Source organism: Schistocerca americana, chromosome 1, assembly GCF_021461395.2.
Source record: "Schistocerca americana isolate TAMUIC-IGC-003095 chromosome 1, iqSchAmer2.1, whole genome shotgun sequence".
Lineage (NCBI taxonomy): Eukaryota > Metazoa > Arthropoda > Insecta > Orthoptera > Acrididae > Schistocerca > Schistocerca americana.
In genome coordinates, this window is record NC_060119.1 from 228,169,246 (window position 1) to 228,194,643 (window position 25,398).

General features: G+C 47.1%; 1 pseudogene; it reads right to left on the bottom strand.

Annotated features, from left to right (window-relative positions):
• Positions 1-23,304: 23,304 nt before the first annotated feature.
• Positions 23,305-23,422, bottom strand: LOC124556382 (annotated as a pseudogene).
• Positions 23,423-25,398: the final 1,976 nt, after the last annotated feature.

A 25,398-nucleotide genomic window follows, 5' to 3' on the forward strand; every position in this document is an offset into this window, starting at 1 on the left:
TTTCCTCAAAAGCGTCTTCTAACCAAATGGAGTATCGCCTCAGTTGTGCGACTGGATTCGTGATTTCCTGTCAGAAAGTTCACAGAAGTCACGCAGTAATAGACGGAAAGTCATCGAGTAAAACGGAAGTAATATCCGGCGTTCCCTAAGGAAGTGTTATAGGCCCTCTATTGTTCCTGATCTATATTAACGACATAGGAGACAACCTGAGTAGCCTTCTTAGATTGTTTGCAGATGATGCTGTCATTTACCGTCTTGTAAAGTCATCAGATGACGAAAACGAATTGTAAAATGATTTAGATATGTGTATGATGCGAAAAGTGGCACTCGACTATGAATAAAGAAAAGTGTGAAGTTATTCACATGAGTACTAAAAGAAGTCCGCTAAATTTCGATTAGGCGATAAGTCACACAAATATGAAGGCTTTAAATTCAACTAAATACTTAGGGATTACAATTACAACTAACCTAAGTTGGAACGATCACATAGATAATGTTGTGAGTAGACCAAACCAAAGACTGCAATTCATTGGCAGAAGACATAGAAGGTGCAACAGATCTACTAAAGAGACTGTTTACACTACACTTGTCCGCCATTTTCTGGAGTATTGTTGTGCGGTGTGGCATCCGTATCAAGTGGGACTGACGGATGATACTGAAAAAATTCAAAGAAGGGTGGCTCGCTGTGTATTTTCGCGAAGTAGGGGAGACAGTGCCACAGATATGATACGTGAATTGGAGTGGCAATCATTAAAACAAAGGCGTTTTCCGTTGCGATGGGATCTTCTCATAAAATTACAATCATCAGTTTTCTCCTCCGATTGCGGAAACATTCTGTTGGCACCCACCTACATAGGGAGAAACGATCATCACGATAAAGTAAGAGAAATGAGGGCTCGCACTGAAAAACTTTAGTGCTCGTTTTTCCCGCGCGCCGTTCGAGAATGGAACGATAGAGAGAGAGCTTGAAGGTGATTCACTGAACCCTCTGCCAGGCACTTAATTGTGAATAGCAGAGTAATCACGTAGATGTAGATGCAATGAGTTGTGTTTTTTACTTCCGTTTTTTTGTCCACCCCCTATGTATTAATAAATGGGTCGGATAAAAAGTAGTGGCAACACTGTTAAACTCATACCACACTTTAATGACAGTCGTTGTGTGTATTACGTGCCCTCAATATAATCGTCCAGAATCTCGATCACCTTCCACCACAAAGATGGGAGGCGTCGTACACCGTCAACAATTCCATCTCTGTCGATGTCTCGCAAGGACCGCCCTATGGCTGATGATATCTTCTCTTGTGATGTAGCGCATGTCACGTAAAGGCTGTTATTGACGAGCGGGTTGTAATCGCATGGACACTTATCGAGTGAATACAGTCGATGTTTCACTGTCTCCCACCCCCACGAACGCAGAAGGCCCTGCACGGGGTCAAGCTCACCGTACGATGTGGCAATGCTGCATCAGCACACGCCTCACTCACTCCATGACAACATTCTTGTGTGCTCCGACTATGTGCCACTTCAGTCTCGATCCACACATGTTGTTCGAGTTCCCTAAACATACTGTTACGGGTGCCTTAACTGGGCTCCCGCACTTTCAGACAGTACGCAGTGCAACTAAAAGAAACACAGCCGCCACCGCTCACTGCGCTACTTCAACTGACCTCATGCTATGAGTGTGCATACCATTGGACTCACATCCTTTATGTTACGACAGTGTTGTTACTAGTTTTTATCAAATGGCTCTGAGCACTATGGGACTTAACATCTATGGTCATCAGTCCCCTAGAACTTAGAACTACTTAAACCTAACTAACCTAAGGACATCACACAACACCCAGCCATCAGGAGGCAGAGAAAATCCCTGACCCCGCCGGGAATCGAACCCGGGAACCCAGGCGTGGGAAGCGAGAACGCTACCGCACGACCACGAGATGCGGGCAGTTTTTATCAGTTCCTCGTACGATAAGCGTATTAAACTTTCTTTTTGTGTTTGGTGTGTGAGGGAAAGAACTGTTTCAGAAAAAGTTCTGTAATGGATAACTGTAATTTGTTTAGCCATGGTCAACTGTTTCGCCAACGGCCTTGCGTCAGTGGTAACACCGGTTCCCGTCAGATCACCGAAGTTAAGCGCTGTCGGGCTGGGCTAGCACTTGGATGGGTGCGTGCGCTGTTGGCAAGCGGGGTGCACTCAGCCCTTCTCAGGCAAACTGAGGAGCTACTTGACTGAAAAGTAGCGGCTCCGGTCGCGGAAACTGACATACGGCCGGGAGAGCGGTGTGGTGACCACATGCCCCTCCGTATCCGCATCCAGTGACGCCAATGAGCAGAGGATGACATGGTGGCCGGTCAGTACCGTTAGGCCTTCATCGCCTCTTCGGGAGGAGAGTTTTTTATGGTAAGCTGTTTCAGTTTTCGTTGTTAATTACGGTACGCTCTGTAAAATCAGAGGTTCAGTTTAGCCCCGACAGGCGGCGGTGTATGTTTCGACAGCAGTGGGAAGACATAAGGGAATATTAAAAATAAAAATTAGATAAAAGTGTGTATTTTGGTAGCCTGAAACGGAGGTAGTCGGGGGACTGAGTTCCCCAAGGAACAGGCAAGATGTACACTTGATTTGAGTGAGAAGCATGGGGGACAGGGAAAAACTAGCGGCCGTGTGACCTTTAAAAGACTCTGTGGTCTATACTCCGAGGAACAGGACGAGACACACGTGCTGGTACACACGATAATATACACTGAGGTGAAGTCATGGGGTGCTTCTGATATCGTGTCGGAGCTCCTTTTGCCCGCCATAATGGAGCACCTGGACGTGGCATGGACTCGTCCCTTGAAGAAATACTCAGCCGTGCTGTCTCTATAGGCGTCCATAACGGCTGAAGTGCTAAGTGCTGCCGGTGCAGGAAGTGACATGTCGATTATGTCCCATACATGTTCGATGGGCAGCCAAATCTTTTACTTGAACTGTGGCCTGGTCACGTGGCGTGTGGTCATCCATAAAAATTCCATTGTTGTTTGGGTACATGAAGTCCATGAAATGGTCTCAGGGTACCGAACAGAGCCATTACCAGTCAATGATCGCTTCAGTTGAACCAGAGGGCCCTGTTCAATCCATACGAATACAGCCCACGGCGTTATGGAACCACCACCAGCTTGAACAGAGTCTCACTGACAACATGGTTTCATGGCGTTGTGTAGTCTGCGCCGCACTCTACACTCTAACCTTACCATCAGCTCTTAACAACTGAAATCGGGAGTCATCAGACCACACCACTGTTTTCCAGTCGTGTAGTGTACAACCGATATGGTCACGTGCTGAGGAGCTGTTAAGCCGTCGGCACACGGACCGTGCATCCGAACGTTGAGAGTGCCGAGTTTCTGACGTCATAGCATTGAATAGCACGTTCGGGAGACTTTCCGAATGTGCAGAGCAATATCTAGCATGTCAGATATTATGAGCGTGCGTCTGAGCGTTGACCAATGAGATGGCACAACGCCACCTACGTCACACGCACGCCGTCTGCCTTCAGTACAGAGTTGTGAGGCGCCATATTGGCATTCATTTCAAGCCTATGTGTATATATGCCGTTTCTGAGCACCGGAAAATTGAGAACCACTGGAAAACCCGTTGTCAACTGTGTGATTCGTTCCAATAAAATAGTGAGAAACATCATATTCGTGGCAAAAGAATTATTGTAACTTGCGTATTATGAGAGTAGGCTATTTGAAGGCAGCGACACACTGAAGATCCACCCAAAACGCATTGTTCTTGGTAAAATTTGTTATAATTAAATTTCAGTTAATAACATATCTACGATTAAGGTTTTCGGCAAGGGGTAACATACTATGATTAGATGCCCAGGGTACGTTGTTGGTTTAATCTAATGAGTAGCGTCACTGTCCTGTATTGAGTTGTTTGTTGTGGCTGTGGTTCGCGTCTTGACACTTCCAAAACCTTTTTTTTCCTAACATTCGCGTTTTTATTAGGTTCTGATACTTTATTATTAATTTAGTATCAGTATATACTATAATATTTGATGTTGTGTAAATATAAATTCACCTTTTTTTTAGGGGTGACTGTTCGATTGGCTTAATCTACAGGACAACTTGTGCTACTTGTATAAAGATATTTTGCTCCTTTTTTCTTTTACGCTTCGTAATTCACATGTTGCAAATATTCTACTACTGGGTGGGAACAGTGATCAAGTGAGACTGACCTTGGAATGATGAAATAATGTTTATCTTAGGCGGAGGAGTATTCCAAATTTGTACCGCACTGTTGTAATGGAACTTTTATAAGCCTGTGTCCTTATTGATTTTACATGGAACTTTCCTTTTCGAGGACGATGGAGGAAATGTGCGTTTTAATAGAGCTAATGTGGGAATTTTAGGCGCGCCCGTTGGGTAAACAGTGTGATTTACGAGCTAGAAACATCCCTCAACTGCCGCTGGAGGGCGTTGCGATCGCGTATACCACGTTGGGCCCCACATACCGTATGTACGAGTCGCATCGTTCCTGAGCGTTCAGCAGCACGTTGAACTTCGCACGCTCAACGTTAACGTTCGACAGCACGGTCCGTGTGCCGTCGGCCTTAGCGACGGCACTCGAGTCGGTCGTCTGCTACCATAGCCCATTACTGATAAATTTCGCAGCACTTTCCTGACGGATACGGTCGTCGTACGTCCCACATTATTTCACGGAGTTTTGCTCATCTGTCAGCCCATTATAATTATCCGGGCTGTTATGCCGTGGTCGGTTGACGAATTCTGTGTCGATTCTCAACGTTTCGTCTCCGACTGCGGGAGACATCTTCAAGGGGGTCCGTAGCTCAATGGAAGGTCCAACACACCCACTGGCGCCAGTGGGTGTGATGGACCTTCCATTGAGCTACGGACCCCCTTGAAGATGTCTCCCGCAGTCGGAGACGAAACGTTGAGAATCGACACAGAATTCGTCAACCGACCACGGCGTAACAGCCCGGATAATTATAATGGACATGAAATTTCCGGCCGTGAAATTCTACATTTTAGTATCATCTGTCAGCGTTGACAACTGTACGCAAACGCCGCTGCTCTCGGTCGTTAAGTGCGGGCTGTCAGCCACAGCGCTGTCCGTGGTGAGAGGTAATGCCTCGGCACAATCTTGGCATTGTGGATCCAGGAATATTGAATTCCCTAACGATTTCCAAAACTGAATGTCCCATGTGTCTATCTCCCCTACGATTCCGCGTTCAAAGTCTTTTAATTCCAGTCGCGCGGTTACAATCAAGTCGGAAAACTTTTTACATGAATCACCAGAGCACAAATGACAGTTCCGTCTATCCACAGCCCTTTTATACTTTGCGTATGCGCATCTGTGTATGTGCATATCAGTACTCATGACTTTCTCGCCTCAGTGTACAAAAACCTTGAAAGGGTCCTGTAGCCACCTTTCATTAGTCCGGTAGCCCATTTTCATTACCATTTCTCTTTCTTTTCCTTGTTTCTCTATTCTCATTACTCTCATAGTAGTGTGATTGAATGAATGTGGTTGTGTGTCACGTTGCTAGACGGTGGCGTAGTCTGCTGCAGAAAGTCTGCGATAGTCGTACAGATTCAGCAGCAGTTGCACAGAATAGCCAACTCTCGTAGTGGTCAAGTCGGCAAAGAGGTTTCCGCTACTTGTGAGAAATCCACCTGCGTTAGGTTGGTGGCGGAAATGGCATCTTGGGGTTTTCCGGACCACGCGGAGCGTGGAAGAGGCTGGAGAAGCGGGAGGCAGTCTGCCGCCGGTACGGGAAGCGTCCACAGCTGTGCTCCAGTCGAAGATGGGTGAGTTAGACTGACCGCGTGGCGCGTTGTTACTTGGCGAGGGGAGAGCTGTTAGCCTTTGGTCTCGCTTTTCAAATCTGGAAGATTGCTTTGCCTTGTCGCAGCAAGGAATGCAAAACTTTGGCAGATTTTTCTTTTAGCAAATTTCTGTAGCAGACTTGGATCCGCCGGAAGAGCGCCACACAAAGGTGTCGATAAGAAGTGAGCACTCGCTTCTGTATGAATGTCTGTTTGCCATCAGCTGTGCCTGTATAAGCTTTCACCTTTCTAAATATTTAGAGCCTTGCCTTCTCGTAAATTTTCCTTACTTTCCGTGTCTTTCGTCCGCGGGGAGCCAACCACGTGGTAGAACATTATAGTTGTTGGGCTACCGGCATCACTAACTGTCCGATCGCATGTTTGTTTTAGAAAATGTTAACATGATTGTATGATGTGATATTGTTGGAATTTGGCACTATACCTAGAAATTGTGCCTCCACAAACCACGTGTTATCAGGAATCGTGTACATGCCTCACATCCTTAGTTTAGGAATAAATGATTTTATCTACAATTTTCTCTTGTGTTCCGAGATTACGTTTTTGCGCCTAAGCCACTCACCTCGTAGCTTTCCCATTAGCACATCAAATGCGATTCCTTATGCACAGGTCCAGTGATTAGTCTCCTCTTGTATTTTATAACAAATGCTTTAGATTAAGTCATATTTTCAGGTGTGTTGCTGGGAGCTGATCTTATGCAGTGTTCATGCATTTTCTATTTTATTTTAAATGTTTGATTGTCGTGAACAGCGCACGGGCAATACTATTAATTACATCGTATCCGCTGTGAGCGACCTCACAACGTATGCATTTTTGTGAGTTTTTGGTCTGTGATCAAATTAATTTATTTTCCGACTCGACCAAATCTTTGACTAGTTGTATGGTTTGAGTCGGTGGCGACCCTATTCTTCTCACGTTGATTTCATAAGCAATAAGTATTTCCATTCCCAATAATAAGGAATAACCCGTAGTAACCGGTTAGTTACAACCTTAGGATGAACTTGTTCGAAACGCATCGCGAAATTAAAAAAATGAAAATCTTGCAAAAGTAGAACTATTGGTGGTTATAAATACAGATGTCTGAGGGTCGATATGCCACGATAGGATAAGGGCTTGAGGTGGACGTGGAGGATGGAGGAAAGAGAAGACTGCCGCCCGAATGACCTTTAGGGCAGAGAGAGTCGCCGTCTAGCAGAGGAGCTGAGTGAAGCGTGTCGGCGTGAGAGGCGACCACCTGCCCCGGGGATTTGTGGGGGAGGAGCGGGTGGAGGAGGAGGAGGGGGAGGCCGCTGCTTGTTTCGTCCGTGACTCCGTCTTCCCTCCCGGGGGGACAGCGGCGACGTCGAGGTAAACACGCTGCGCTGTGCGCCGGCTGTTATCGGGGGATTTAGGCGCCGCCCGCCGGATTATGCAGAGCGTATTTTTCTATGGCGGCGGTCTCCCCGGCCATCAGTCGCCATGGAGATAAGCCCGCACTCAGGCGGCGCGGGCTTACGGGACCGCCGGCCCAGCCCGTCACAGGTGTGGGCGGAGGTGGAGGAGGCGTGGGCGTGGCCGGGGACGGACGGCCGACGGCGCGCGGCCCTCCGTAAACAAGGAGCGGAAAACTCGGTCGCGACGGCTTAGCGGCTGATGCGTAAAAATACTCGCAGCGCGCGCGCTGACGCGATTTACCACGACGCTTCTCCCCGCTCACGCTCGCGTCTTTCCCCTTCCGGCTTTCAGTCCTACAGCGATATGCGAGAAATCCCCTGCCGGCGACCGAGGAGGTGAGCTGAGTGTCGGATTCAGTCCCGCCTCCTCAGCAGGAAGTGACCCGTCATTAGCGGGCTCTCGGTCGATCAGAGTGCTCGTTGCTCGGCTGCCGTGCAAGAGAGAAAGGGCGAATAAACTTTCCCTACCTTGATGGAAGATGCCTAACGTCACCAATACCACCTCGTTCACCGACGCAAGTGAATCGGTCATGGTGGAATCGAGCTTCTAGAACTCTACGACTACAACGCTTTAGAGAGTTGGTTGTACTTAGTTGTATGTAGGCACCTGTGCGAAATTCCACTTCATGTGAAAAGTTGATGTAAAGAGAAAAAATGGCTCAAATGGCTCTCAGCACTATGGGACTAGACATCTGATATCAGTCCCCTGGAACTTACAACTACTTAAACCTAACTAACCTAAGGACATCACACACATCCGTGCCCGAGGCAGGATTCGAACCTGCGACCGTAGCAGTCGCACGGTTCCGGACTGAGCGCCTAGAACCGCTCGGCCACCACGGCCGGCATACACTACGTGATCAAAAGTATCTGGGCACCTCCAAAAACACACGTTTTTCATAATAGGTGCATTTTGCTGTCACCTTCGGTCAGGTATTCCATATCAATGACCTCAGTACTCATTAGATATCGTGAGAGAGTAAAATGGGGGGCTCCGCAGAACTCTCAGACTTCTAACGTGGTCAGGTGATTGGGTGTCACTTGTGTCATACGTCTGTACACGAGATTTACACATCCTAAACATCCCTAGGCCCACTGTTTGCGATGTGATAGTGAAGTGGAAACGTGAAGGGACTCGCACAGCCAAAAGCGTACAGGCGGCCTCGTCTGTTGATTGACAGAGACCGCCGACAGTTGAACTGGGTCGTAATGTGTAAAAAGGCAGACATATATCCAGACCGTCACACAGGAATTCCAAACTGCACTAGGATCCACTGCAAGTACTATGAGAGTTAGGCGGAAGGTGAGAAAACTTGGATTTGATGGTCGAGCGGCTGCTGATAAGCCACACATCACACCGGTAAATGCCAAACGACGCCCTGCTTGGTGTAAGGAGTGTAAAAATTGGACGATTCGACAGTCGAAAAACGATGTGTGAAGTGACGAATCATGGTACACAATGTGGCGATCCGATGTCAGGGTGTGAGTATGGCGAATGCCCGGTGAACGTTATCTGGCAGCGTGTCTAGTGCCAGCATTAAAATTCGGAGGCGATGGTGTTATGGTGTGGTCGTGTTTTTCATGGAGGGAGCTTCCCCCCCCCCCCTCCCCACCCCCCCTCGTTGTTTTGCGTGGAACTATCACAACCACAGGCCTACATTGATATTTTAAGCACCTTCTTGTTTCCAACTGTTGAAGAGCGATTCTGGTATGGCGACCGCATCTTTCAACACGATCGAATACCTGTTCATAATGCACGGCGTGTGGCGGAGTGGTTACACGACAATAACATCCCCGTACTGGAATGGCCTGCATAGAGTCCTGACCTGAATCCTATAGAACACCTTTGGGATGTTTTGGAATGTCAACTTCGTGCCAGGCCTCACCGAACGACATTCATACCTGTCCTCAGTGCAGCAAACAGTGAAGAATCGGCTTCCATTCCCTAAGAAATCTTCCCGTACCTTATTGAACGTATGCCTGAGAGAATGGAAGCTGTCATCAAGGTTAAGGATGGGCTAACACCATATTGAATTCCTGCATTACCGATGAAGGGCGCCACGAACTTGTAAGTCATTTTCAGCCAGGTGTCCGGATGCTTTTGATCAGACAGTGTACATTTGTAAAGCGTGGACTCGTGAAAGGACAGACTGTCTTTGAGTATTAAGAAAAGCGTTGTTGAGCAAAATAATGCTCATTTGTTCATGAGACCCAGAAAATATTAGATACAGGCCCCCAGAAAGATGCAATTTTCCTTGACTCCCGGAAGGCGTTCGATACAGTTCCGCACTGTCGCCTGATAAACAAAGTAAGAGCCTAAGGAGTATCAGACCAGCTGTGTGGCTGGATTGAAGAGTTTTTAGCAAACAGAACACAGCATCTTGTTCTCAATTGGGAGACGTCTACAGACGTTAAAGTAACCTCTGGCGTGCCACAGGGGAGTGTTATGGGACCATTGCTTTTCACAATATATATAAATGACCTAGTACAGGGGTCTCCAAGCTACGGCCCGCGGGCCGAAATCGGCCCGCGAGTGCAGGCAAACCCGCCCGCGTTAGCTGGCCGGACATCCCCGGTATCCGGCCAAATATTTGAGGTGGCACCTATACTGGCAACAGTTGAGTTTCGAGGCCTATCGCTACCAATACACCACGACATTGTCGGAGCTCTATCTTTACAAAGCGGAAGGTCACGGTTAAACTTGTGGCTATCCACAATAAAGAGACAGACCATTCTCCGTGCGATAGTGAAAAAAAAAGAACGGTTAACAGACTAGTTTGGCGAAAACATTTTAAGTAAAAAAATTATTTGCATTTTATTCTACTCACGAGTCTGGTGCAAGTCTTTCAAATGGACGCCACTTCGGCGACTAGCCTTAGTAATCAATCACTATGGAAGACGCTTCTTAAGCGAGGTTTCACTGCGTTGTAAAATACATAAAGAATGTGCAGTGACATACTTTTTTGTTGGTGAAATTCGCCAGAATAAAATACGCCAGAATTTCGGTCAGGTACGTCCACCAATCAAAATTATGTAATTAAATAAAAATCGTAGTTCGTTTCAATGCTAGCTATTCCCACAACCTTAGATTTTTGCGATTTCATCTTTCCTTTAGCCTTATATTACGGTGATCATGAAGTGCTATGGTGCTTTAATCCTACTAGGTAGATCTTGGCCCTTATGACTTCGTGAAGGAGTCAATGTGACCTGCGGACTAGAAAGTTTGGAAACCCCTGACCTAGTAGATAGTGTCGGAAGTTCCACGCGGCTTTTCGCGGATGATGATGTAGTATACAGAGAAATTGCAGCATTAGAAAATTGCAGCGAAATGCAGGAAGATCTGCAGCGGATAGGCACTTGGTGCAGGAAGTGGGAACTGACCCTTAACATAGACAAATGTAACATATTGCGAATACATAGAAAGAAGGATCCTTTATTGTATGATTATATGATAGCGGAACAATCACTAGTAGCAGTTACTTCTGTAAAATATCTGGGAGTATGCGTACGGAACGATTTGAAGTAGAATGATCATATAAAATTAATTGTTGGTAAGGCGGATGCCAGGTTGAGATTCATTGGGAGAGTCCTTAGAAATTGTAGTCCATCAACAAAGGAGGTGACTTACAAAAGACTCGTTCGACCTATACTTGAGTATTGCTCATCAGTGTGGGATCCGTGCCAGGTAGGGTTGACAGAGGAGATAGAGAAGATCCAATGAAGAGCGGGGCGTTTCGTCACAGGGTTATTTGGTAAGCGTGATAGCGTTACGGAGATGTTTAGCAAACTCAAGTGGCAGACTTTGCAGGAGAGGCGCTCTGCGTCGCGGTGTAGCTTGCTGTCCAGGTTTCGAGAGGGTGCGTTTCTGGATGAGTTATCGAATATATTTCTTCCCCCTACTTATACCTCCGGAGGAGATCACGAATGTAAAATTAGAGAGATTCGAGCGCGCCCGGAGGCTTTGCGGCAGCCGTTCTTCCCGCGAACCATACGCGACTGGGGAAAAAAAATCGTTCAAATGGCTGTGAGCACTACGGGACTTAACTTCTGAGGTCATCATCCCCTAGAATTTAGAACTACTTCAACCTAACTTACCTAAGTACATCACAACACACATCCATGTCCGAGGCAGGATTCGAACCTGCGTCCGTAGCGGTCGCTCGGTTCCAGACTGTAGCGCCTAGAACCGCTCGGTCACCACGGCCGGCGACTGGGACAGGAAAGGGAGGTAGTGACAGTGGCACGTAAAGTGGCTTGCTGAGTATAAATGTAGATGCAGATGTAGATGTAGTTTATATCGCCACTACCTCAGTCACTACTGCATATATCGAACCGGAGATTCGGCTTGTTGAATTTGTTACCCGAGTCAGGCATTTTTGCTCGCCTTTACTCCACGTGTGGAGGAGAAGCCTAGCGAATCGGTGAGGAGGACACATTCAGTGGCGGAAGACCGTCCCAGTTTGGGAGTTCGCCCGGTAGCGGTCAGCGACCACAGCCGTGTGGTCATTAATCGCGTCGCCGCCGCAAAACAAATCCATAAATCACCGCCGAGGCCGGCCGAGGGGCGCGCAAACTTATTTTTATTTTTTGACGGTGGTGGCGCCGAGGAAGCGCTAATCGAATGCCCTGGTTCGGCGCGGTGCCCCCGTCACCGCACGGACGCGGGCAGGGGCATTCCCTAGCGCAGCAGAAGGCCGTCGTCACGTTTGATGGCTTCCCGCCCGCTAACGACTGGCCGCCGGTGGCTCAGGACAAACAACTTTATGGGGCGCGCGTCTGCCGAGGACTCTGCCGCGCTGCGCTCAGCGTTTATCGATACGTGTTCTCTGTCGCCCGAAGCTGTCTGACACAACATCACAGAAACACACACACACACACACACACACACACACAGCAATCAACAAAACTGCAACGTCAAGAAGGCAGAAGATGACAAACGCCAAATTGGCGTGGAACGTACGACACTACCTGATCAAAAGTGTCTGGGCACCCTTATGAATGCGGAATTGGCCACTAGATTACATGCGTGGTGGATCCGCCAGTGTAAATGGAGGCGGGGAGTAATGCGTTGTAAGTGGAGACGCAGAATCAGCAGAGTGGGTCAGCCAAGAGAACCCAGTAACTTCGAAGGTGGTCTACTCAGTATAGTCACCTGGCTAACCCACCTATCACGGATATTTCAACCCTTCTAGCGTTCCTTAAGTCGACTGCTAGTTTTTTTTTGTGGTTTTAGGGCGCACAACTACAGTGGTCATTAGCGCCCAGACTAAATTATGAATGCACTGCGAGGCACGAGGTTAAAACAGCAACTAAAAAGGACAACACTGTAAAAGGCCCATTAACATGCAAGGTATTAAAAGAAAACAGCATAATCAAATGTCCTTAGACAGGTTTGTCAAGTGGATGAAACGAAGAACGCGAGCAGCTGCTCGTGGGTCATCCGCTAAAATTTCATCCAGAGTACATGGCAGGCCAAGATCAATGCGGAGTGTATTAAAATTCGGACAGGACGTTAAAATGTGGCGAACCGTCAGCAATTGCCCACATGGGCAGAACGGCGCCGGCGCAGCCGTCAGCAGATGGCGGTGGCTGAGCCGGCAGTGTCCAATCCGTAACCGGGCCAAAACGACCTCCTCCCGCCGAGAAGGGCGTGAAGAGGTCGTCCAAGCCGTGGGGAGAGGTTTCGAGGCCCGAAGCTTGTTTTCAGTAAGTGTAGACCAATCGGCATGCCACAGCGATAAAATGCGCTGACAAATGACCCTGCTAAAATCAGATGAAGGCACACAACAAGAAGCTGTCCGCGGCTGGAGGACCGCAGCCTTGGCCGCGGCATCTGTAGCTTCGTTCCCAGGGATACCGACATGGCCAAGAACCCATATAAAGGTAACCGGAGAACCGTCGTCCGCCAGCTGCTGAAGAGAGCGTTGGATCCGGTGCACGAAAGGGTGAACCGGATACGGATCACTGAGGCTCTGGATGACGCTCAGGGAATCAGAGCAGATGACATAAGCAGAATGTCGATGGTGGCGGATGTAAAGAACAGCCTGATAGAGGGCAAATAGCTCAGCTGTGAAGACCGAACAATGGCTATGGAGCCGGTATTTGCAGCTGTGTGCCCCGATAGTAAAAGAACACCCGACACCGTCATTGGTCTTAGAGCCATCTGTATAAATGAAGATCGTATTAATGAACTTCGAACAAAGTTCGACAAACCGCGAGCGGTATACCGAAGGTGGGGTAACCTCCTTTGGGAGCGAGCTGAGGTCAAGGTGAACGCGAATCTGAGCCTGGAGCGAAGGTGACGTTTGGCTCTCGCCCACTCTAAAGGTTGCTGGGAGTGGAAAATCAAGTTGCTGAAGGAGGCGACGAAAGCGAACTCCAGGGGGTAGCAGGGCAGATACATACAACCCGTATTGACGGTCGAGAGAGTCGTCAAAAAAGGAACGATAAGACGGGTGGTCGGGCATTGATAATAGCCGACAGGCATACCGACAAAGCAGTATATAGCGCCGGTAGGTTAGTTGCAACTCACCGGCTTCAGCATGAAGACCCTCGACGGGACTAGTATAGAACGCTCCGATCGCAAGACGTAACCCCCGATGTTGTATAGAGTTAAGGCGGCGTAAGATGGACGGCCGTGCAGAGGAGTATACAAAGCTCCCATAATCCAGCTTGGAGCGGACGATCGACCGATATAGGCGAAGTAGGATCGACTGCTCGTGATGTGATTGTGAAGTGGGAACTAGAAGGAACAAACATTGCTAAACAAAGAAAGGGCAGACCTTATGTAATGATGGACAGCATTTGGAAGATCCGACCCCAGCCGATCTGAACATAGCAACGACGAGGTGAGGTTTCCATTTTAGTAATCAGTCGATCAGGAATCACATCAGTTTCTTTGAGAAACCTTATTTTTGGCAGCCTCAGCTGCCTGAACGTTCCACCGCTGCCGTGCCGCCACCAAAACTTAAGTACTGAGGACCGTAGAGAAATTTGCGCTTTGCCGATGGCGAGGGTCGCTTGTGCCCCCGATGACTGATTCTGCAGCCACTTCAGCACCCATCTACAATTTACTGTGATGAGGCTGAGACGCAACCCCAACACGATGTGTAAGGAAATTAAAGTAGTTTTATAGCATTCTAATTACTTCAAGCTTTACTTTGAAGACTTTCATTTAGATTCAATAAACGGCCTGCTTTCATATCCGACCACAGGTACAAAGTATTCCGTTTTGTACTACCATCTGTACCTCAATTAACATCACGACGATCATGATGCAATTTTGCCACTTGCACAACAGTTCGAATCATTCCCTGACCGCTTTGTCGGATGTGTCAATGTTTTATAACATATTAATATATTGCCATTGTTTCATGAATAACTTTATCAGAATAAACCGAAGTAATTGTGATTCTTGTCTCACTTAGCAGTCTCTGGATTCTCAGATCACTGTTTTCGACGGTTTACTAGCATTTTTTCAATGCCTGCCTATGATTCTTAGTTCATTATTTTGAAGAACGACTAACGCATGTCAGATACAGGGTCCACAACGAACGTCACACTGCAACATTTTACAGATATTTTGGTACTGCTTAGTCTAAACAAAGCATGATGAACGCAACGAATAGATCCAGTACTGAAATAAGCAAAAGAGAGTGGAAACGTCTAGAGTCCTGCTTCTACAGGGCTGGCCTGAAGCGCTTCTTGGCGAATGTTTCTTTGCGAATAAGGCGTACCTCTCCTTGTACGTATCCGCTACATATTACTACTCAAACCAGTAAGTCTGACGTGCGGCAGACTGTTATGCCCATTTCTACTGGTCGTCGGTAGAAACTAAAAAAAACTTTGACGTTAATTATTGACTATATTGTTGACTGAAAAAAAAAACAATTTTTTGCAGCAGTTTCTACTTTCTGGAGGTGACGTTTCCACATTCATCACCCTGTGTATTTAACAACAGTTCTATATTAGTTCTACTGGAGGTAGTAAGCCGTTACGCCACTCTTTTCCTTCGACCTTTGAAGCGATTACCCAGTCAGTTCTATGGGAAACTTACAGTTAAGCATGGACTTTGAATAATGGTGCCAGTTGGCATTTTCACATCATCAAATCATTTGATGAGGTTAAAGAAGCAATAAATGGCAGATAAAAATCCTAAGACAGATTGAGGTCCAAGCTCTGCCTCTTTAATTTTGTGGTCTGAAACTTCCCTACTGTTTTTCTTTTTTCTTAACTTATATTTTAACCAATTACGTAACAATTCACACAATTAAATCACAAAACAAGTAAAACACAATCTTTTAATAACTACATACGTTATTACAAATTCAACTATAGATTTCAGTATGGAAATTATGAGAGTACATCTTCTACTTGTCATGCATTTGGCTTGTCTTGTTTGGATGCAGTCAATAAAGAAGGGCTAGCTATAGGATGCACGTGTTTCTGTCGTCTCCCTTCCGTTGTGGCTGTGTGTTTTCCTTTTGTGCTACATTTATTTTCAAAATTTGACAACTTAATACGGCATAATTATTATCAACAATTTCCAAAGATTTCACTGTATTCTTGATGGTTCTGCCGTTTGTTATTTTCCGTCGTAATGCAGTTTCAGTAAATCTCACTGCTTATCTCATTACTCCTTGATATCACGTAGTGTCTTTGATTGAGCAGCAAGCGAGGGGAGGCGTAGTTTTTCACATTCGGTTACAGTGTCTTGTCGGAATAAGTATACCTTTTGTAGTCTTTGTTTGAGATTATGTTCTCATTACAAATGAAAATTTTTCTTTCGTCTATTTCTAAGCTGCCAGCGTTTCGAAACATATCGGCCTGTGTTGTTTTGTGACTTCTTGTGGCACGACGGACGCTTGGACGGGCAACTAAGTCCTTTTTCGAAGTGTTTGTTATGTGCGGCGATCTTCCTACGCACCGCTCTGCACCGCATTGAGCGAGCATTCCCGGAACACTAAATTTGTTTCCAGTTCCACCGAGTCGCTTGCGAGGCGGATTCGAAAAAGGTGAAAGGCGATTGTTCGTGGCTCTGGCGAGGAGAACACGGCAGCTACCACTACCCCATTTCCCAGAAACTTCGCTCAGTGAAAGAAGAGTCAAAATAAGCCACTACGTGTCTCGGATCATCCGTCGATATTCGACCGTTTCTGACGAAACGACGGTCAAATTTTTCGAGGCATTTTATGTTCATTTTAGTAAGTAGATAGTTCAGTCTGTACGATGGCACAGTGACTAGCGACGCGGCTTCACGCTTTTGTGCTTAGTGTCATAAACCCGTATTTTATTTTTACTTTTGTTTGTCATTTATGTTCCCATGTACGTAGAACATTACTACACGAATGTCTTCCGATATGTATTGAAATAACGTTGTACTTATTTGTCTACTAGTTGTACGCCTGGTGAACGAATTAAACAAAGAATTAAACATAAAATAAAAATGAATTAATGAAAAAGTTTTTAAACATGGCTGAAACAGCAACTGTTGAAATTCTTCACTGTAAATGATGACAGCCAAAACAGTTGCAGGATGAAGATTCATTAAAAACTGTTGACCACGGTTTCGGTATATATAAATATACCTTCATCAGAAGTAAAATATATTAAAATCACACCCTGCAATGGAGATTCATAAAACAAATGTGCCAAAGGCGTCGTCAGTAGCTAAAACATCATCTCCATTTATACAACATAATTATGGACAGAGGGTCGATGCGTACACAGCTTAGCATCAGCATTAGCTTGATGCTAAGCTGTGTTCGCATCGACCCTCTGTCCATTATTATGTTGTGTAAATGGAGATGATGTTTTAATTACTGACGACGCCTTTGGCACAGTTGTTTTATGAATCTCCAAGGCAGGATGTGATTTTAGTGTATTTTACTTCTGATGAAGGTATATTTATATATACCGAAACTGTAGACAAGAATTTTTAGTAAATCGTTATCCTGCAACTGTTTTAGCTGTCATCATTTACCGTAATGAAAAAAGTATTTGAAATATTTTCGGTGCAATGCCTATAGTGTACTTTGATTTAAAATGAATTAGAGGCACTAGTTTTCGGAACAGTAATACTTTAGGCCTGGTTTTCTGTGAAATTATTGTCACCGCGCGAATTCTTCAGCAATGTTGACCACGTTTATTGCGCTAGTGAGAATCTTACGAACAAACGTCGCTGTGGCATATCGGCCTCCACGCGATGCTCGTGGTGTTCGGGATTTCTATATTTCGAATGGTTCTATGAGCGGTACCATACAAGGAATGCAAGAAACCTTCCTGAAGAATAAACTTAGGAATAAAATATAAGAATATGTGAATTTAAAAAGATTGTGATGATGAAGTACCATACTCCTTGACAGAGCGTAGGGGAACGATGCGGGACACCCGCACCGCCATTGCCTTCCTCCGACCGTAATGCGGATGAATGATGATGATGATGATGATGATGAAGACGACACAACAACACTCAGTCATCTCGAGAGAGGTGAAAATCCCTGACCCCGCCGGGAATCGAACCCGGGACCCCGTGCTCGGGAAGCGAGAACGCTACCGTGTGACCACGAGCTGCTGACAAAATTAATAGCTTTCAGATTTATTTACGTAACAACCCAGAGACGCCCTTATGTGTTAATTAAAGATTGCAACCCCCGAAAATATCATAAACACACATGTTATATGATACATGTATTACACTTATTGTGAAAGACATTTGTAAGTTTACATTTAATATAATGCACTTGTACCCCTAACCTGACAAGATTCATCCATGTAGTAAACTTCTGCGTACATGGGTGCACAAATGAAAGGAATATAATAAGATAAAATAAATAAAAACAATAGTCAGGTTTCGAACACGGGACGCGAAAGCGAGAGGCCGGACGCTAGCCGCTATGCCACCTGATGGGATGAGCTTATCGCGCGCTAAATACCATACGAATTACATCGTAAACTTTGACGTTCGTTTTCTCATAAACGGTCGAGTGCCTACGGGTAAGCCGAGACACGTGTACAGTTATTTTGGCTCCTCTTCCTTTGAGCGCAGTTTATGGGAAATCGGTTTATGGCACTTGCCGGGCTCTCCTGATGAGGCGAAGAGCGGTAACGTATGTACTGAATAAGAGTACATCCTGGTGCCGGCAACAAATGATACAGAGATGCTGGCCTGTACAGCGGCTATGAGGGACCGGCGTGCCTCGCCTCCGGAGGAATGGAGCATCTGCTCGCAGACAGCAGAAGCCGCCTTACCTGACACGGGAGTGCCGCTGGGGCCACGACCCCGCTTAATTAGCTAATTGATTAACTGCGTCCACGGGGAGCGGCCGTCCAAGTTGGTCCGCCCAGTTTGCCGTCCGGCGGTCAGCCGCGCGGTCCAATCCTGAGGGGCAGCGAGCCGCAACTTCTTCGCGTCAGCAGTCAGACAGCCCGGAGGCATCGCCAAGTATTCACTGAGTCAGTGCGACAAGTTACCAACTGGCACTTGATCCCCTCAGGCGGGGACTGCAGCTGTTAGACTGATACAAGCTCACTGGACAAAATAGTAGTCTACATCTACATTTATACGCTGCAAGCCATCTTACGGTGTGGGGCAGAGCATACTTTGTGTACCGGTGTCATTTCTCCCTTTTCCTGTTCCAGTCGCGTATGATTCACGGGAAGAACGATTGTTTGTAAACCTTCGTTTGGGCTCGAATCTCTCTGTTTTTACCCCGATGGTCTTTTCGCGGGATATAGTAAGGACATTATATTGTTCGACTCTTCTAGGAAAGTACGCCCTCGGAAACGTAGCAGTAGACCGCACCGTGATGCAAAACGCCTTTCTTGGCTTTAGAGTTTCCTAAAGCAACCTGTTACGAAACGTGCCTCCCTTCTTTGGATCTTCTCTGTTTCCTCTATCAGTCCTATTGCGTACGGATCCCATACTGACGAGCGGTATTCGAGCACAGATGGAATGACTCTTTCGTAAGTTACTTCCTCTGTTCATGGACTACATTCCCGGAGGATTCTTCCAGTGAATATACGCTATGTGATCAAAAGTATCCGGAAATCTGGCTGGAAACGACTTACAAGTTCTTGGCGCCCCCCCATCGGTAATTCTGGAATTGAATAACATGACGGCCCACACTTAGTCTTGATGGCAGCTTCCACTCTCGCAGGCTTACGTTGAATCAGATGCTGGAAGGTTTCTTGGGGAATGGCAGCCCATTCTTCACGGAGAGCTGCATTGAGGAGAGGTATCGGTGTCGGTCGGTGAGGCCTGGCACGAAGTCAGCGTTCCAAAACATACTAAAGTCAAGGCTCTGTGCAGGCCAGTCCATTACAGGGATGTTACTGTCGTGCAACCATTTCGCCACCATGCGCGCATTACGAAGAGGTGCTCGATCGTGTTGGAAAATGAAATCGCCACCCCTGAATTGCTCTTCTACAGTATGAAGCAAGAAGGTGCTTAAAACATCAATGTGGGCCTGTGCTGTGACAGTGCCAAGAAAAACAACAAGGGGTGGAAGCCCCCTCTATGAAAAACACGACCACATCAAACACCACCGTCTCCGAATTTTACTGTTGGCACTACACACGCTGGCAGATGACGTTCACCGGGCATTCGCCATACCCACACCCTGCCGTCGGATTGCCACATTGGGTACCGGATTCGTCACACCACCTCCAGTTTTTCGATGTCCAATCGTCCAATGCTTACTCTCCTTACACCAAGCGAGGTGTCGTTTGGCATTTACCGGCGTGATGTGTGGCTTATGAGCATCTGCTCGGCCATGAAATCCAAGTTTTCTCACCTCCCGACTAACTGTCATAGTGCTTGCAGTGGATCACGATGCAGTTTGGAATTCCTGTATGACGGTCTGGACAAATGTCTGCCTATTACACATTACGATCCTCTTTAACTGTCGGCGGTCTCTGTCAGTCAAAAGACGAGGTCGGCCTGTAGGATTTCGTGTTGCACGTTTTCCTTCACGTTTCCACTTCACTATCACATCGGAAACAGTCGAAGAAAATCTTCCCTATAAACACGTCACAAATTTGACGACCTGTTTTCTGCATGAGCATACCGCATCACTATGTGGACTACGCCTGTCATTATAGATTAACCGTTTCCGTCCACGGGTCCACGCTTCATCACCTACCTTGCTGCCCAGCCGAAAATAAGCTTTAATGTCTTGCTCTTGCCACTTAGGGGTACTAACCAACCTTAAAACATACGACTTATAATGACTACAATCATTAGTCTGCAAATCACGTAAATACTGATGTGATGTTGTTCAGTACATCGTCCTTCGTCACCAACAGAAGTAACTGCGTTTATACCTGTTACAACCCGTATTGTGAAATGCTCTTACAACACTCATCCGGGGCATATCGGAAGTTATTTTTATCTGAAGACTTCTCTCCATTCGGAACGACTTGCAATGCCATTTGTTGGCCACTCTTCAGCTAGGATATTGTTTACGTAAAACAGGTGAGCGAACTGGCGACCCTCTGACGCAAAACAAGCGTGGAACGTCGAACGGTGTTTTGCCGAACTAATTCAAAGATTCCTGGCATTACCCTGATGTGAGCTGACAACCATAGCTCTGCCCATCAACCGACGAACACCAACAGGGCAATCCCTCGGCCAATCGGAGCGCGTGGCACCATGTTCCCACAATTTAAAAATGGGGCGTTGTCGACCTACACATGCCGTTTAGCATATGTGTGAAAGACACATAAATTTTAGAATAAGATATGTACCCTGGACACCTAAAGCGCTGAAATTTCGGTAAAGCTTACTCCACATTTGCAAACCACCTCATATAACAAAATCATCACTGCACTGCGATAGAAGCTCCAGTAAGCAGTGTAATACATGGTACAGTCACATCAATGTGACCACAGCCTGTGTTTAAAGTCAACGTGCAATAACCACTCACATACGGGAGGTGGCAGCATTGGAGGGTAGATAGAGAGTGTCGGGAGGCGTGGGGCGGGAGGAAATGTGTGGTCGCTGATGTAATGCAGAAGCGCTGCGATTTATCTGACCTCCAAAAGGGCATGATCATTGACTTTCAGGTAAGGATGAAACCATTTCCGAAACGACTAAGACTGTAAACTGAAACTGCTTGCTGCCTTGGTTAAAGTATACCGTGGATAGCAAAATGGCGCTATTCAAAACGGCGCAGAGACAATTGTAGTCCACCACACCCTAAAGACGACAGGGGGTGAATGACGTCTGCGGAGACACGTACGGTCATAGAGACAGGCAACTGTTGAGCAAAAAATGGCTCTAAGCACTATGGGAATTAACATCTGAGATCATCAGTCCCCTAGACTTAGAACTACTGAAACCTAACCAACCTAAGGGCGTCACACACATCCATGCCCGAGGCAGGATTCGCACCTGAGACTGTAGCAGCAGTGCGGTTCCGGACTGAAGCGCCTAGAACCGCTCGGCCACAGCGGCCGGCACTGTTGAGCAGCTGACTGCCCAGATTAGCTAAGGGGATTACCAACACTGTCTCCCCAACGGCTGTTCAGCTGACGTTTATGTCTGTGGGGCTCCACAGCAGACGCCTCGTTCATGAATTTATGCTGATGTTGTTCATCGGAAGCGAAGGGCGGAATTTGCACACCTATGCCGCAACTAGACGTCCACTGAGTGGCCGCAGATAAACTCTAGAGATGAATCATGTTTTGTGCTCTTTCGTATAGATGGCAGTTGGCGTGTACGGCCTGAAGCGTCTGAAAGCAAGCGGACTACAAAAATCTTTGGACGGATCCAGGCCGTAGTGCATTCTCTGGCTGATCTCGTCATTCTGGAAGGGGGATGAACACAAGTATTCACCTATTCTTGGGAACGTCGTCTGTTTCTCCTGGGCACAATGGCATCTACCAGCAAAGAATGCAACGCGTCACTAGCTCGCAGTGTACCTGCGTGGTTCAAAGAGCACCACGATGCGATTAGCGTACTCCCCTGACAACCATACTCCCCGTATTTGAACCCAGTCGGCGGCCGTTGTGGCCGAGCGGTTCTATGTGCTACAGCCTGGAACCGCACGACCGCTACGGTCGCAGGTTCGAATCCTGCCTCGGGCATGGATGTGTGTGATGTCCTTAGGTTAGTTAGGTTTAAGTAGTTCTAAGTTGTAGGGGACTGATGACCTCAGCAGTCAAGTCCCATAGTGCTCAGAGCCATTTGAACCATTTTTGAACCCAATCAAGAATCTGTGGGACCACTTCGACCGGGCTGATTGCGCCATGGAGCCTCAACTGAGAAATGCAGCGCATCTGGCCACGGTACTGGAGTCGGCATGGTCCCACATCCCGGTCGGTTACTTCCAGAGCCTCGGTGATACTCCTACTGCACGTCTCGCACCAGTCCGCATTGCAAAACATGGTTATTGATGTTTTTGACAAGTGCTCGCACTTATGTCACTGGACAGTGTAATCCGTAGACAACTTATGTCCACCTAGCCCATATGCCATGAAGGATCCACTACAGTTACTTTAAACATTAAAATTGACTTCCACTGCCTGTATCATTTGAACATATAGTTTTTAAGGTTACGATTTCAGCCTAAAATTTTCAACACAGATTTTGTCTGTGTTACGGATGACACGCTACATTTACTGTAGCCATGATGCTGAAATGGTTAGACAGCAACCACAGCATAATACTATATCGCCTACGTTCAATATATTATTGTTAAATTTTTGAGTTCGGAACTTGCGGTCTCCAATAAACTACCGATTCCTTCTACGATATTCATCATCTTCAGACTACCACAATCTCCTTTTTTCCTGATAAAAAGTAAAAAAAAACTCCTCCCTAACAGGCCATGAAGGCCTAACTGTACCGACCGGCCGCCGTGTCATCCTCAGCCCATAGGCGTCACTGGATGAGGAGACGGAGGGACATGTGGTTAGCACACCGCTCTCCCGGCCGTGTGTCAGTTTATGAGACCGATGCTGCTACTTCTCAATCAAGTAGCTCCTCAATTTGCCTCACAAGGGTTGAGTGCACCGAGATTGCCAACAGCACTCGGCAGACCCGATGGTCACCCATCCAAGTGCTAGCCCAGCCCGACAGCGCTCAACTTCGGTGATGTGACGGAAACCGGTGTTACCACTGCGGCAAGGCCGTTGACCCCTTCTTTCTTGCAAAAAAACTTAAAAAAACTCTCTCAGTCCGCGAATTGCGTGTGGGAACAACCCCAATTCGACAGAAGAAAAATTGATTTACTTTCAGACGACCGTCGTCCGAAGTCTGCGCGTTCGGGCGTTGCACTGAGATCGCTGACGTGCTGGTACACGATCTGAAAACACCGGCTGTCTTCGGACGATGTCGATCGTCGTCGGAATCCTCCGCTGTCGGTGCCACTGCGACCACAGCCTTAGACCGATGGGCAGCTGGAAAATTGCGCTCTTGGGCGGTATTCTACAGGCTCATAAAACTTAGCCCTCCGATTTGTCGAAAACGCATGAAATGTGCTTCGTACTTGGAGTATAATTTTTACAGTTACGTACGTGCTACAACATCTACATCTACATCTACATGATTACTCTGCTATTCACATTTAAGTGCTTGGCAGAGGGTTCATCGAACCACAATCATACTATCTCCCTACCACTCCACTCCCGAAGAGCGCGCGGGAAGAACGAACACCTAAACCTTTCTGTTCGAGCTCTGATTTATCTTTTTTTATTTTGATGATCATTCCTACCTATGTAGGTTGGGCTCAACAAAATATTTTCGCATTCGGAAGAGAAAGTTGGTGACTGAAATTTTGTAAATAGATCTCGCCGCGACGAAAAACGTCTTTGCTTTAATGACTTCCATCCCAACTCGCGTATCATATCTGCCACACTCTCCCCCCTATTACGTGATAATACAAAACGAGCTGCCCTTTTTTGCACCCTTTCGATGTCCTCCGTCAATCCCACCTGGTAAGGATCCAACACCGTGCAGCTATATTCTAACAGAGGATGCACGAGTGTAGTGTAAGCTGTCTCTTTAGTAGACTTGTTGCACCTTCTAAGTGTCCTACCAATGAAACGCAACCTTTGGCTCGCCTTCCCCACAATATTATCTATGTGGTCTTTCCAACTGAAGTTGTTCGTAATTTTAACAGCCAGGTACTTAGCTGAATTGACAGCCTTGAGAATTGTACTATGTATCGAGTACTCGAATTCCAGCGGATTTCTTTTGGAACTCACACTTTTCGTTATTTAGCGTCAACTGCCACCTGCCACACCATACAGCAATCTTTTCTAAATCGCTTTGCAACTAATACTGGTCTTCGGATGACCTTACTAGACGGTAAATTACAGCATCATCTGCGAACAACCTAAGAGAACTGCTCAGATTGTCACCCATGTCATTTATATAGATCAGGAACAGCAGAGGTCCCAGGACGCGAGTGACCAGCAGAATCGTTGACCCGTTGCAATTGTGCTTCTCCAGTGAGACATGTTCCAAGTGATGGCATAAAACCGGGTTTGAGTTTAGCTATTAGACTTATGCCGTGATATAAGAGGATCTGTGTAGTGTGTTGGTGGTGGTTGTAGTTGTAGTGCAGTAGCAGCGGGGGGCAGCCGGCAAGGTGCGAGGTGCGGCCGTGTGTCATGCGCTGAGTAATTGTCGCCATCTTGGCGGCGTGTTTGCCGGGCTAATCCGTGGCAGCCGGATGGATGGCCGGGTTTGTTTGCTCGTCAGCCCTACACACGGGGGCGGAGCGGCCACGCCGTATTTCAACCCACCTCCCCGCTACCACGCACCCCGTCCCGGCTTCCACCTGCACTTCCTGGCCCCACCTCGTGGCAGGCACTTCCGCAGGAGATCGCATACTGCAACGGAGGCTTTATTTGCTTTCTGTGTCTGCGTTGGATACAAGCTATATCAAGATCAGAGCTAGGGGCGACATGAGGGGCAAGGCGGAGGGATTCGTGTCACCTCATGTCAGTTTCACAGCTAATGACGAATTAAATACGAGATTTCAATATGGATGGGGCCGGCCGGAGTGGCCGAGCGCTTATAGGTGCTACAGTCTGGACCCGCGCGACCGCTACGGTCGCAGGTTCGAATCCTGCCTCGGGCATGGATGTGTGTGATGTCCTTAGGTTA